The 14,184-nt window shown below is 37.2% G+C and overlaps 1 protein-coding gene across 1 annotated transcript in view; it reads left to right on the top strand.

Moving 5' to 3' along the window:
* LOC128662804 (ubiquinol-cytochrome-c reductase complex assembly factor 1) overlaps positions 1-14,184 on the top strand; it is a 416,092-nt gene that overhangs the window by 261,478 nt on the left and 140,430 nt on the right. The gene's annotated exons all lie outside the window — the stretch shown is intronic.

Genomic DNA, 14,184 nt, shown 5'->3' on the forward strand with positions numbered 1-14,184 from the left:
ATCATCCTGCTTACATCTTTCCGCCTCTAGTTCTCCTTCCAAGCGTGATCTCCAAAATCTTCATGGAACAGTATTTTGTGTTGCTGGTGGCTCCAGCATGGCCACACAGGTTTTGGTATGCGGATCTGGTGCGGATGTCCAGTTGCCCACCTTGGCCACTTCCGTTACGGCCGGACCTACTATCTCAAGGTCTGTTTTTCCATCAGGATCTCAAATCATTAAATTTGAGGAAATTGAACGCTTAGTTCTAAGTCATAGAGGTTTCTCTGACTCAGTGATTAATACTATGTTACAAGCTCGTAAATCTGTCTCTAGAAAAATGTATTATAGAGTTTGGAAGACTTACATTTCATGGTGTTAAACATAGAAACATAGAATTTGACGGTAGATAAGAACCAAAAAGGCCCATCAAGTCTACCCATATTACATGTTACTTTTTCCTTAGGATAGCCTTATGCATGTCCCAGGCATTTTTAAATTCCTTTACAGTCTTTGTGTTTACCACCTCAAATGGAAGTTTATTCCATGAATCCACCACCCTTTCTGTAAAAAAATGCTTCCTCAAATTTCTCCTGAATCTACTACCCTCTAACTTTAGATTGTGACCCCTTGTTTTGGCATTTATTTTTTTGTGAAAAATGCTTTCAGCTTCTATTTTATTAAGTCCCTTCATATATTTGAAGGTTTCTATCATGTCACCTCTTTCCCTTCTATCCTCTAAACTATACATATTTAGATCATAGAGTCTTTCTTTGTATGTTTTATATTTTAGACCATGTACCATTTTAGTAGCCCTCCTTTGGACAGCTTCTAGTTTATTTATATCTGTCTTAAGATATGGTCTCCAGAACTGTACACAGTATTCCATATTTGGTCTAACTAATGATCTGTAAAGTGGCATAAGAACCTTGCTATTTCTGCTAATAAAACCTCTTCCAATGCAACCAAGCATTTGACTGGCCTTGCTGGCTGCACTGCGGCATTGTGTACCAAATTTTAAATCATCTGAAATAATAATTCCCAAATCCCTTTCTTCTTTAATTACAGTCAGTAATGTACCATTGAGACTATAATTGGCCTTTGGGTTTTTGGATCCTGTATGCATAATTTTGCTCTTGGTAATATTAAATTTCAGATCCCATTTATTTGACCAGTCCTCTAGTTTATTAATATCACAGTTCATTTGATCAACTCCTCCTGGAACATCTACCCTGTTACAAATTTTTGTATCATCAGCAAACAAGCAAACCTTCCCCTTAAGCCCACTTCCAATATCACTTATGAACATGTTAAACAAAACAGGCCCAAGAACTGACCCTTGGGGAACACCACTAGTAACTGATGCCTCATTTGAATGTACTCCATTAATTGAAACTCTCTGTCGTCTATCTTTAAGCCAGCATTCTACCCACTTAACAATCTTAGCATCTATTCCAAGGCAATACATTTTGTGAATAAGTTTGTTGTGTGGGACGGTGTCAAATGCTTTGCTAAAGTCTAGATATGCAACATCTACGGCTCCTCCCTGGTCTATTATTTTAGTTACATGGTCAAAGAAATCAATTAGATTAGTCAGGCATGATCTTCCAGCAGTGAAACCATGCTGTCCTTTGTCTTCTAAGTTGTTTGTCTGAATGAATTCTCATAAATTCTCCTGGCATTCTTTTAGAATTCCTAGAATTTTACAGTTCCTTCAGGATGGTTTGGATAAGGGTTTGTCTGCAAGTTTCTTGAAAGGACAAATCTCTGCTCTTTCTGTTTTATTTCACAGAAAGATTGCTATACTTCCTGATATTCACTGTTTTGTACAGGCTTTAGTTCGTATTAAGCCTGTCATTAAATCAATTTCTCCTCCTTGGAGTCTTAATTTGGTTCTGAAGGCGTTACAGGCTCCTCCATTTGAGCCTATGCATTCTTTGGACATTAAACTACTTTCTTGGAAAGTGTTGTTCCTTTTGGCTATCTCTTCTGCTAGAAGAGTTTCTGAGCTATCTGCTCTTTCTTGTGAGTCTCCTTTTCTGATTTTTCATCAGGATAAGGCATTTTTGCGGACTTCTTTTCAATTTTTACCTAAGGTTGTGAATTCTAACAACATTAGTAGAGAAATTGTTGTCCCTTCCTTATGGCCTAATCCTAAGAATTCTTTGGAGAGATCCTTACATTCTTTGGATGTGGTAAGAGCTTTGAAATATTATGTGGAAGCTACTAAAGATTTCCGGAAGACTTCCACTCTATTTGTTTTATTTTCTGGTCCTAGGAAAAGTCAGAAGGCTTCTGCTAGTTCCTTGGCTTCTTGGTTGAAACTTTTGATTCATCAAGCTTATTTGGAGTCGGGTCAGGCCCCGCCTCAGAGAATTACAGCACATTCTACTAGATCAGTTTCCACTTTGTGGGCTTTTAAGAATGAAGCTTCAGTTGATCAGATTTGCAAAGTGGCGACTTGGTCCTCTTTGCATACATTTACTAAATTCTACCGTTTTTATGTATTTGCTTCTTCGGAAGCAGTTTTTGGTAGAAAAGTTCTTCAGGCAGCTGTTTCAGTTTGATTCTTCTGCTTTTGATTTAAGTTTTTTTCTTTCAAAGATGAAATAAACTTATTTTTGTTTTGGTTTGTGGATTAATTTTTTTCAGTGGAATATGGCTGTTTTTATTCCCTCCCTCTCTAGTGACTCTTGAGTGGAAGACTCAACATCTTGGGTATTGATATCCCATATGTCACTAGCTCATGAACTCTTGCCAATTATATGAAAGAAAACATAATTTATGTAAGAACTTACCTGATAAATTCATTTCTTTCATATTGGCAAGAGTCCATGAGGCCCACCCTTTTTATGGTGGTTATGATTTTTTGTATAACGCACAATTATTTCCAAATTTCCTTTGTTGATGCTTTCTACTCCTTTCTTTATCACCCCACTACTTGGCTATTTGTTAAACTGAATTGTGGGTGTGGTGAGGGGTGTATTTATAGGCATTTTGAGGTTTGGGAAACTTTGCTCCTCCTGGTAGGATTTAAAGAGATACCTCCTTAGCTAAAACATACAAATGGGACTCAAATTGAATTCTCTGTTAGATACACAGTTAAACACATAAAACAGAGGCATTAAAGGATGCATATATTAAATACGGTCAAACAGCTTTAACTAAAGCAGCAAATAATAAATGCTGCTGTACAGCTCTGTTTAAAGCAGCATTAAGATCCGGGCTGATATAACAACGGTTTATACGGAAAAAAACTAATCCCACACTATATGTAATTAGAGTAAAGAAACACCTGTGACACAGATCACCCACTGTACCCAATATTGTAAGAGATCTATCTAGATCTCCACAAATAGAGATCTAAAGTGATATACTAAATTAACAGAAATAATATTTTCCTTACTTGTGTGATACACATATATTCCAACTCATAGCCGCCAAACGGAGCAACCTATTGTCGGTTTGCAACTAAGCCTATATATAAACTGTTTGTAACAGAGTACACTTGAAATATTTAGAATGGTATTGGATAAACAGCACAGAGTTTAGTTGCTCCTCAAATTTATAAGAGGATACATACTATATAGAAACTATAAAGTGTACAAAACCAATACTAAGGGCTCCATGTACTAAGCAGTCAGCGAGCTACCCGCAACAAATCTCGCGTCAAAACTCGCAAACTGATATGTACAAAGCCGTCAATTATGTTAAAACTCGCATCTTTAAAATTGCGAGCGTACTTATCCGCCAAACCTCGCTACCGCTCCATTTTTCACTGTAATTAGACACATTTGACCACCAACTCGCCAAAAAACGAATGTACTAAAAAATCTATTTGTCCGCTCGCTACAATTTCCGCTCCCACCTCGCTATTTTTGCCTCGCCACCTTTTAGGTGGCGGGCAAGGTACAAAACAATAGGAAAGTCAATCTAGACGCCAGTCTAGACATATATAAAAGGCAGTAATATCAGCATTGTACTTACAGCATAACTGGCGTCTAATTTGTCTCTCATTTCCATGTACATAAATTGCGCCCAATTTGTCGACTGTAATTAAAGAGTAATCTATTTAAATTTGTATTGTTAGTTGTCAATCTTTATAATTATTTTTATATTAATATTTATATATTATCAGATCCAGATGAAGCCATATCCAAATTGTAAATAAATATTACAAAAATAACGCTCTGTTATCACTCTTCAAAAAATTTTGAACAATAATAAAGTTGTTTAGATAAGTTGAACTTTTATAGGAGCAAAATATCCCGCGACTACTATGATGTTCGTGACACCTTGCATGTCACGTGTTAATAATTGGCCAGACAATTCAACTGAAAGTTAAGTACCATCAGCTTAGTCGCGGCGAGCGAGGCGTCAAATTTATCAACAATCCGCAACTGCTCGCGGCGGGCTAGACTTGTCTATTTATTGGGGGAATATTAGTACATAGCGACAGCGGACACCATTTCGCCCGCGGCGAGTAACGGCGAGTTTATCCGCGTCTACAATGACGGATGAATTGACGGCTTAGTACATGGAGCCCTTAGTACAAATTCCACCCTCAAATGTATAAGAGCTCAAAACTTGTAATACGGTTTGCAAGAGTTACTATTTAGAATCACACTAGTACGCAAAATTGCGCGCTTTCATCCTAGTTTATCAACTTGACCACTAAACTATAATAAATGCAATGGTACGAATTACCAGAGGATACCCAAGTGTATTTTTAATTATATTCCTATTTATATATTTCAATTTATTAAAAGTTAAATTTTATCTTATTTTCACAAGTTCAAGATAAGCTGTTGTGTAAACTATAAACCTGATATTGGAAAACATAAACCTAGAGTGCTAATCTGTGTATGCCTTGAGTATGTCTCTTCTTACTCTATCTTAGATCAAGTAAACCCTGTTGGATCTGCAAGCTAAAAGCTCACAGACATCACTTAAAGTGGTTTAAAGTAAGATTTCATATAACAAAGTTATCACAATTACATTGAAGAGGCAGGATAGACCTAAAAAAGCATACTGACCTTGCTCATAATTATTTTTTTTCCCTTCCTTGGAAATTCCTGAAGCCACAGCTGCCTCAGGAGCTTTCCACTGCCTACAAATTAAATGCTGTTGTTAATTATGGCTTCAATGGCTTCTGATTAGCTGGAAGCATGTTTGCTGCAAATGCAGTTATATTTCAGGGCAGTGTTTTTTTATGGGCAGTGGAAAGATTCAGAAGTAGCTGGTCCTTCCATGATTCCAAAAGAAGTCTTCATGAGCAAAGTAAATATGTTTTTACCGCCCTCCTTCAATTTAAAAAAATATCTTATGAAAGACTAGAATTAATAAACACATACACCTAGATTACAAGTTTTGCGCTATAGAGGGTGCGAAACGAACGCAACAAAAGTTGCATTATTTCACCCTCCATAGCGCTGCCATTATAAGTTTTGAAAGAGCCGCCTTGTGCGCGCAATATGGTTGCGGTGAGCTCCATACTGTACAAAATACAAGCGCTGCTTTGACATGCTCGTGCACACTTTCCCCATAGACATCAATTAGGAGCGAGTGTTAGAAAAAAAAACACCTGCGAAAAGCTCCGTACGCAGCCCCATTGATGTCTATAGGGAAAAAAGTTATGTTTAAACCTAACATAAACCCCACATCTAAACACCCCTAATTTGCTGCCCCCGACATCGCCAACACCTAAAAAAAAAGTTAACCCTTAATCTGCCGCTCCCAATATGGCCGCCACCTAAATTAATCTATTAACCCCTAATCTGCCGCCCCCAACTTCGCCGCCACTATAGTAAAGTTATTAACCCTATTCCCCTGCACCCCAACATCGCCCACACTATAATAAAGATATTAACTCCTATTCTGCCGCTCCCCGACATCGCTGCCACTAAATAAAATTATTAACCCCTAAACCTCTGACCTCCCACATCACTACCACTAAATAAACCGATTAACCCCTAAACCTCCAGCCCCCCCACATCGCAACAACCTAAATTAAACTATATTAACCCCTAAACCTAACCGTTACCCTAACCCTAAACCTAACACCCCCTAACTTTAACATAATTAAAATAAAGCTAAATTAAAGTTACAATTATTAACTTATTAATACCTATTTAAAACTAAAAACAAACTTACCTGTGAAATAAAAATAAAACCTAAGCTAGCTACAATATAACTAATAGTTATATTGTAACTAGCTTAGGTTTTTATTTCACAGGTAAGTCTGTATTTATTTTACCTTGGTAGACTAGTTAGTAAATAGTTATTAACTATTTACTAACTACCTAGTAAAAATAAATACAAACTTACCTGTGAAATAAAAGTAAAACATAAGCTGCCTTACACTAAAACCTAACATTACAAAAATAAAAAAACTACCATTACAAAAAATAACAAACAAAATTATCCAAAACAATAAAACTATTTTTGCTACAAAATAAAAACAAACACCCCCTAACATTACAAACCCCAAACCCACAAAATAAAAAAAACCTGACTAAAAAAACCTAATTTACCCATTGCTCTGTAAAGGGCATTTGTATGGGCATTCAGCTCTTTTTCTTGCCCTTAAAAGGGCTTTTAAGACAAGCCCAAACCCTAATCTAAAAAAAAACCCAACCCCAAAAAACTTTAAAAAACCTAACATTAACCCCTCTTTAGGTACTCACAGTTGCTGAAGTCCAGCTTGGACGATCTTCATCCCAGCGGCTTCATCTTCATCCATCGAGGGACCGGCATCTTCTTCATCCCTGCGGAGGCGGAGCGGTCGATGGGCGGAGGCGGAGGTCCATCGACTCGACGTGGAGGTCCTCTTTATGGGATCGTCTGCCACACACTGAGGATTCAAATGCAAGGTACCACTTTTATACTGTGGGTACCATTGCATTCCTATTGGCTGAAATATATAAATCAGCCAATAGGATTTAAAGCTGCTAAAATCCTATTGGCTGTTCAAATTAGCCAATAGAATTTAAGCAGCTCTCATTCCTATTGGCTGAGAGCTAATTGATAGTTATTTTAATTTTAGTATAATAGTAATGTTTGGTTAATGGGTTTTTTAATTTCCCAGGTAGGTTTTTATTTATTTTAAAATAGGGATCTTATAATTTTAATTTAAAGTTATTGGGTTGTTAGGTTTAGGGGTTAATAGTTTATTTTAGTTTTTGGCGATGTGGGGGGCTGGCGGTTTAAGGGTTAATAGGTTTATTTAGTGGTAGTGATGTGAGAGGCCAGAGGTTTAGGGGTTAATAACTTTATTTAGTTGCGGCGATGTCAGGGAGCGGCGTCATAGGGGTTAATATCTTTATTATAGTGTGGGCGATGTTGGGGTGCGGGGGAATAGGGGTTAATAACTTTAGTATAGTGGCGGCGATGTCGGGAGCAACAGATTAGGGGTTAATAACTTTAGTATAGTGTTTGCGATGCGGGGGGTCCTTGGTTTAGGGGTTATTAGGTAGTTTATGGGTGTTAGTGTACTTTGTAACACTTTAGTTATGAGTTTTGTGTAACATTTTTGTTGCGTAAAACTCATAACTACTGCTCTCAGATGGCGGTACGGATCGTGTCGGTATAGACTGGAACGCAAGTTTTTTATCCTCACTGCAAAACTCAAAATGGCAGCGCTATGGGAATCCCATGAAAAAACTTTTTTTGAGTGCAAGACTGACGTTGCGTTACAGGCTAAAAGGTTTGCGGTACAGCTATACCGACAAGACTCGTAATGGCTGCGTTGCTGTTTTAACGCTGAAATGGCCATTTTTTCAGCTTTAAAACACGAACGCAAAACTTGTAATTTTGGTGATAGTTTGCTACGGTTGTTTTTCAGCGGACAAACTCGGCTAACTCCCAATTCTTTTTGGTTACTGGAGCAAAGTTGTCAATTGTATTGTTTGCATTCTCTCATCTTATTACATTTTTTGAGGCAATTTAGGGGTACATATAAAGCAAGGTTAAGATCGATACATTTCAAATTCTCAGTATTGGAAAATCCACAATTCTCAGAGTAAAATGACAGTTTTTTTTTTACTATGTATAATTTAATAGTTTATATTACAATCGCAGTGTTTAATGTCCATTTAAATTGATATAATAGTCAATTGCAATAAAAAATATGTCGTGTTTTTGTTTAAAAAAGGCTGTTTTAGCCAGTCTCTCTTATACTCAATGGTAGTCTTGGAAATCTATAATAGGAAATTATTAGTCATTTTGATACTTTACTACAATATTAGGTTTATAGTTCAGCGCTGCGGAATCTGTTAGCGCTCTACAAATACCTGATAATAATAATAATAGTTGTTGAGTAAAAATGCAAATTGATACATTTGCAGAGGGCCCTGCTCATGAGATACCATCTGATGTGTACACATTTATGCGTAGTTATCTGATGATCAGGTGGGTTTGTGTACTTACATACTAAGAAACATACATGGGGAAAGAATAAGAGAGAAATCTGAGGCTACAAAATCAAAAACAAATGAATCATTAATTAATGTGAATTGTGTCATCCTAGAACAGGTGAATCTTTAAGGAATGTTTTACATTCTAAAACATTGAAACCTGTCTTAAAACTGATCCAATATTGTCCACAAAATCTTTGTTTTACCAACGTTTTGTAAATGAGTGTGTGGGGTAGTAATGAGAGCAGAGGACAGAAGCTAGTTTTGACAGATCAAAGTGGATAGGTAAAAGATTATTTTCAGAGAAGGGCAGAGGTTTATGAGGGTGCAGTGTTATTGATGGCCTTGTAAGTCAGGGTCAAGATTTTCAACAGTGTTTGAGATTTGGATGGGGGGGGAATGGGGGAAAAAAGTGAAATACGCAGCTCAGTATTAGAATACAGAGATACTTGATAAACAGCTGGTGGCACCTGTGAGTAAAGAAGAATTTGCCTGGATCAGGTGCATTAGTAAATTTTGTATTGAGCTACATCAACACTTTTTTTTTATTGGCTACATGTAAATTGTTTGCCATTAAAATGATATAAAAACAGTTTGTTTTAATGTTTTAATTAAAAAAGCATTAAGGGGGGGCGTGTGCAAGCAGTGGCTATTGCAGGCTGCACAAATTAGAAGCTGAGGGCTCAAGATCGATAATCCAACAGGTTTCTTTCAGCCATCCTCATTATTAAATGTTGGAGATCCATATAAGAAATGAAGCTAGCTTGATGGAAACATTTATATGCCAGAAACTGTTAAAGGGACACTCAAGTCAAAATTAAACTTCATGATTCATATAGAGCATGCAATTTTAAACAACTTTCAAATTTACTTCCATTAACAAAATGTGCACAGTTTTTTTATATTTACACTTTTTGAGTCACCAACCCCTACTGAGCATGTGCAAGAATTCACAGCATATACGTATATGCATTTATGATTGGCTGATGGCCGTCACATGATACAGGGGAGTGGAAATAGACATAACTTTGCAATTTATTTAACAAAAATCTACTACTCATTTGAAGTTCAGACTAAGTGCTATTGCATTGTCTTCTTATCACGCATTTGTTGATTATGCAAATCTACAGTGTTGACTGGTCCTTTAATCCAGGGCACTAAATAGGACCGTTGGAAGTCGAGGTGGTGTACTACTCTGCAGACTTCTAATACCGCCATCTGGATTCCCGGGTTAAGCCATTTCAGTTACACTGCAGTATCTCTCTACTTATCTATAAAGTTCTCTATCATTCTTGTGAAATATGGGGGAATCTTATCTAATATGATTGCTACTTGCTAGGCTTGAGCATAAGATAAATAGCAAGTATGAAAGTCTTCTGATGTCACTGAGAGCTCAGTACATTGAGAAAGCTCACTGTGAACCTACTGTAGCGGGGGAAATAGATATTCATACGTACTGCACAGTCACCCAGCCGAATCTGAGAACCTGCTTTGCTGAGACAGACCCTGCTTGCTATCGAGGGGATCCTTGTGAGAGAGCGGAATTCCTATCTTTACTATCTACCCTTGCACGAGGAGGATGCAGCTGTTGCTTCAGAGCAGAGTACAAGCATTTCACAAAATCAGGAGGTGTCTACTCTTCTAGATCTAGACGATACATGGGAGCCCACACAAAATCTAGAGAAGTGAGGGACTTAGATCTGTGGACTTCATGTGTGACAGGCTTGCTCACCCGTGTACCTGACATCTTGGAGTCCCAATTTGCTACTTCCCTCTATGTCTATTTGCATGCTAATGGAGAGGGAGTTGTAACTACCCTGTTCTACACTGCAGTCCTTTTTGCATTCTGGAACACAAGTCAGGCCCTGGATTCTTTAATGCTCGGGTCGGTCAGAGTCTTGGAGTAGAATTGGAGAATTGGGGTAGGTTTCAAATATTTAGAGTTTGCTATTGGTCATGCAGCTCTTAATCTTTGTAGCATACTATTACTTTGCTTTATAGGATATAGCTATATGACAATTGCCTGACTGTGGGTCATCACTGGAAGATATGTTTTAATTGTGACCTGCCAACCCTGCACTTTATTTTCTTAATGCGCCTCTGCCGTGGGGACTTAGCCATTCATGAAGACAGTAATGTCTGATATCTCAGGTTTCTGGATGAGTAATTTGGTATACGTTGTGCTAACGTAAATCACACTTTGCTTCACTATATAGCTAATTGTTCCTTTTTATTTTAGTGTTAGTTTTTGCACAAGCTAATCTGTGTGCCCTACAGGACTACATTTGCATTTATATTGAAAATTATTGTATAGTGTGTAAACTGCAGAGTCTTTGGATTATAATGTCTTTTTATTCTAAAGTTAGCTGTAATGGTAATAATTCTCCAAATGTATACCATTGCTGTTTGCAATTTATAGCTTTATTGTGCCTCCTATGAATCACCAGATCGTCAAATTTAATTTCACCTACAGGAGCTACTTTTATAGTTTTCTTTACAATTGCCAATATAGGTTGTTTATTCTGAAAATATAAACTAAGACGTTGTTTTTTTGTGCCCTGATCCTTCCAATTCCAAAGAGAGGCTTCTTTATAACTTAGATGTAGTGAAGGCCTTAAAGTTTTTACTTCCGGTTACTAAGGATTTCAGACAGAGCGCAAGCTTATTTGCACGTTATTCTGGTTCTCGTAAAGGTCAAAAGACTACAGCTTTGTCTTCTTGGCTAAAACAGGTGATTCACTAAGCATACTTGGTGGCAGGTAAGTCGCCTTCTAAGTATAGCACAGCTCATTCCACTAGATCAGTTGCTACTTTGTGGGCTTTGAAAAATGAATAGATTTGCAAAGCTGCAACATGGTCTTCCCTACATACTTTTATCAAATGTTACCGTTTTTATGTTTTTGCTTCTTTGGAAGCGAGTTTTGGCAGGAAAGTCCTTTAGGCTGCAGTGTCTGGCAAATAGGAACTGCCTTTCTTAATGTTCCAACCTTCTCTTGTCATGGACTCCATAGTTTGGGTATTAAATCCCACATGTCAAGGCTCGTGGACTCTCACCATCATATGAAATAAAACAAAATTTATGCTTACCTGATAAAAAAATATTTTTTTAGGATGGTGAGAGTCCATATGACCCCGCCCAATTTCTTTTATTTTTGGCGGCAGTTTTTTATTTGCATCTCTTTTTGCCCTGCTTTGTCTTATCCTGCCTGTCGGTTTCCTTTTCTCTGCTCGGCTATATGTTAAACTGTGTAGTAAAGGGATGTGGGAGGGTTTAAAAAATCTTGTTTGGGGTTCTTTGCCTCCTTCTAGTGGCGGGAATTCAATCCCACACGTCAAGGCTCGTGGAATCTCACCATCCTGAAAGAAAATAATTTATCAGGTAATATTTTTTAACTTAATTTCCTGTCTCTACAGGAAGGAAAATTAAGAGCGTCCCCTTTGTAAGTGGTTGCTAGGAGACATGCACTAGATCCAGTCAGTTTCTTACCCATGCTTACTAGAGGACTTGCAAAAATTTGCAGGACGCTGCAAAAATCATGTGAAAGGAATCCAGTTGAGAACTTAAGTTGTCTTCATGGCTGTTTTTGTTTCTTTTTCTGTTTCTTTTGGTTTACCTCACTACACATTTTACATGTGTGGACTATATAATGTATACAAATTTATTTGCACAGTTAAATGTTCTGCTAAAAAAAAAAATACAAAATGGTGAAAAATGTAAAAAACAAGCAATTACTTTTAAATAAAATATTTAGCAATTTATTTTAAATATAATCTCATACCCCTTTAAACAGTTCAGCAACAAATGTTATGAGGGAAATTCATTGGCCTTATTAAGAAGACATTTGCAAAGTGTTGCAAGATTTTTTTTCTTGGACTTTTCAATAAATTATTTCTAGGAATAAAGTAACTAGCCAATTATGTTCATTGAATATTGATAAACCAATCGGAAACCCTTGTTCCTATTAATCAATCTGCCATGTAAAAACATTGTATGCCGCTAGGTAGATTTTGGCTTCCTTTTCAGTGGCATATTGTCACAGTGACCCCTTTTTTTTCCTCTGGCCACTTAATAAAGCTTTCCCCCATAGGAGCTCAATTGCAAGTATATTCCAGTCCTATGGGACCGGATAAGATGTCCCATATAACTTTGCACAAACCTCTGCACAGCAGATCTGTTGCCAGAAGGGTAGCACTGACTTGACCTTTAGCCCCCTACCTGGACTAACTAAGTCCTTTTAGGACCAATCCCCCACACAATTACAGGTTTTTTTCGTAGTCTGAAGATGTTAGGTGGAGAAACAAACATGCCCTGCCTCTGTCCCCTTCAGTCACTGACCACTGGGACTTACTTGGGAATACAGGCACCTTCCACCTGCAGGAGACTTGGGAACTTCCCAGCGACCCCAGCGGTTTAAGTATTCTTCCTATCCATTAAGGAATAAAAACTGCTGTCTTCACAACACCTCTATCCTTGCCCTCTCCTTGAAGAGGCAAATAACTACTGGAAGAGAAAGGGAAGTGGGAGGGATTCTTAAAGGGATAGTCTTAATAATAATCCCTTTATTACCCATTCTCCATTTTTGCACAGCCAATGTGGTTATATTAATATAATTGTTCTCTGTAATTACCTTGTATATAAGTCTCTTCCGACAGCCCCCTTATCACATGGTTATTCAGTTATTATCTATTGACTTGCATTTTAGCCAATTAGTGTTGTGTCCTGCACAACTCCACTGGAGTGAGCACAATGTTATCTATATGGCACACAGGAATTAGCAGTGTCTTGTTGAGAAAAGCTAATAAAAAAACATGTGATAAGAGGCTGTGTTTAGTGGCTTAGAAACAGGCAGACATTTAGAGGCTTAAATGTTATAAAGTATATTAATATAACAATGTTGGTTGTGCAAACTTGGGGAATAGGTAGTAAAGGCGTTATATATCTTTTTAAACAATAACAATTTTAGTGTTCACCGTCCCTTTAAAGCTCTGGTGGGGGTGTCTTTGCCTCCTCCTGCAGGCCAGGTAAAGTATTTCCAAAGAGTAAGGTTGTGGACTCTCACAACCATTAGAAATAAACCATTGTGTTTATTTACAGGTAAACTGAACATATTTTTTAAATATAAAAAATAAAATGTAATGTGCAAAGACGATATGTAATTTAAAAGAAGCCAAATGTGTTATCTCATTCGACATCAATCACTTCTTGAAAAGTCTACAACCTGTATGTAAAGAGTTTTCTCATTGATTACAGTTATGTTGAGGGAGTCTCTTGAAGCAGATAAGTGGAGTCAAAATTAAACTTTCATGATTCAAATAGAGCACGCCATTTTAAACAACTTTGTTCTTCTATTATCTAATTTCCTTTGTTATCATTGGTTGGAAAGTATACCTAGGCAGACTCAGGAGCAGCAATGCACTACTGGGAACTGCTGATTGGTGGCTATACATATATGCCTCTTGTCCTTGGTTCACGTGTTCATCTAGCTCCCAAAAGTGTATTGCTGTTCCTTCAACAAATAGTACCAAGAGAATAATCAAATTTGATAATAGAAGTAAATTGGAAAGTTGTTTAAGATTGTGTACCCTATCTGAATCATGAAAGAAAAATTTGGGTTTCATGTCCCTTTAACTAGGTGGAAACCTATTTTAGAGCCATATGAAAAACAGATTTTCTAATGAATAGGTATAACCCTTTCTGTCTGCTATTATTATTTCAATGCAAAAATATCACACTAAAACTAAATATTAAAACACTATATAAAAAGTATATCATGATGACAACGCCTTTTCT

This window comes from Bombina bombina, chromosome 1 (genome assembly GCF_027579735.1).
Source record: "Bombina bombina isolate aBomBom1 chromosome 1, aBomBom1.pri, whole genome shotgun sequence".
Classification (NCBI taxonomy): Eukaryota; Metazoa; Chordata; class Amphibia; order Anura; family Bombinatoridae; genus Bombina; species Bombina bombina.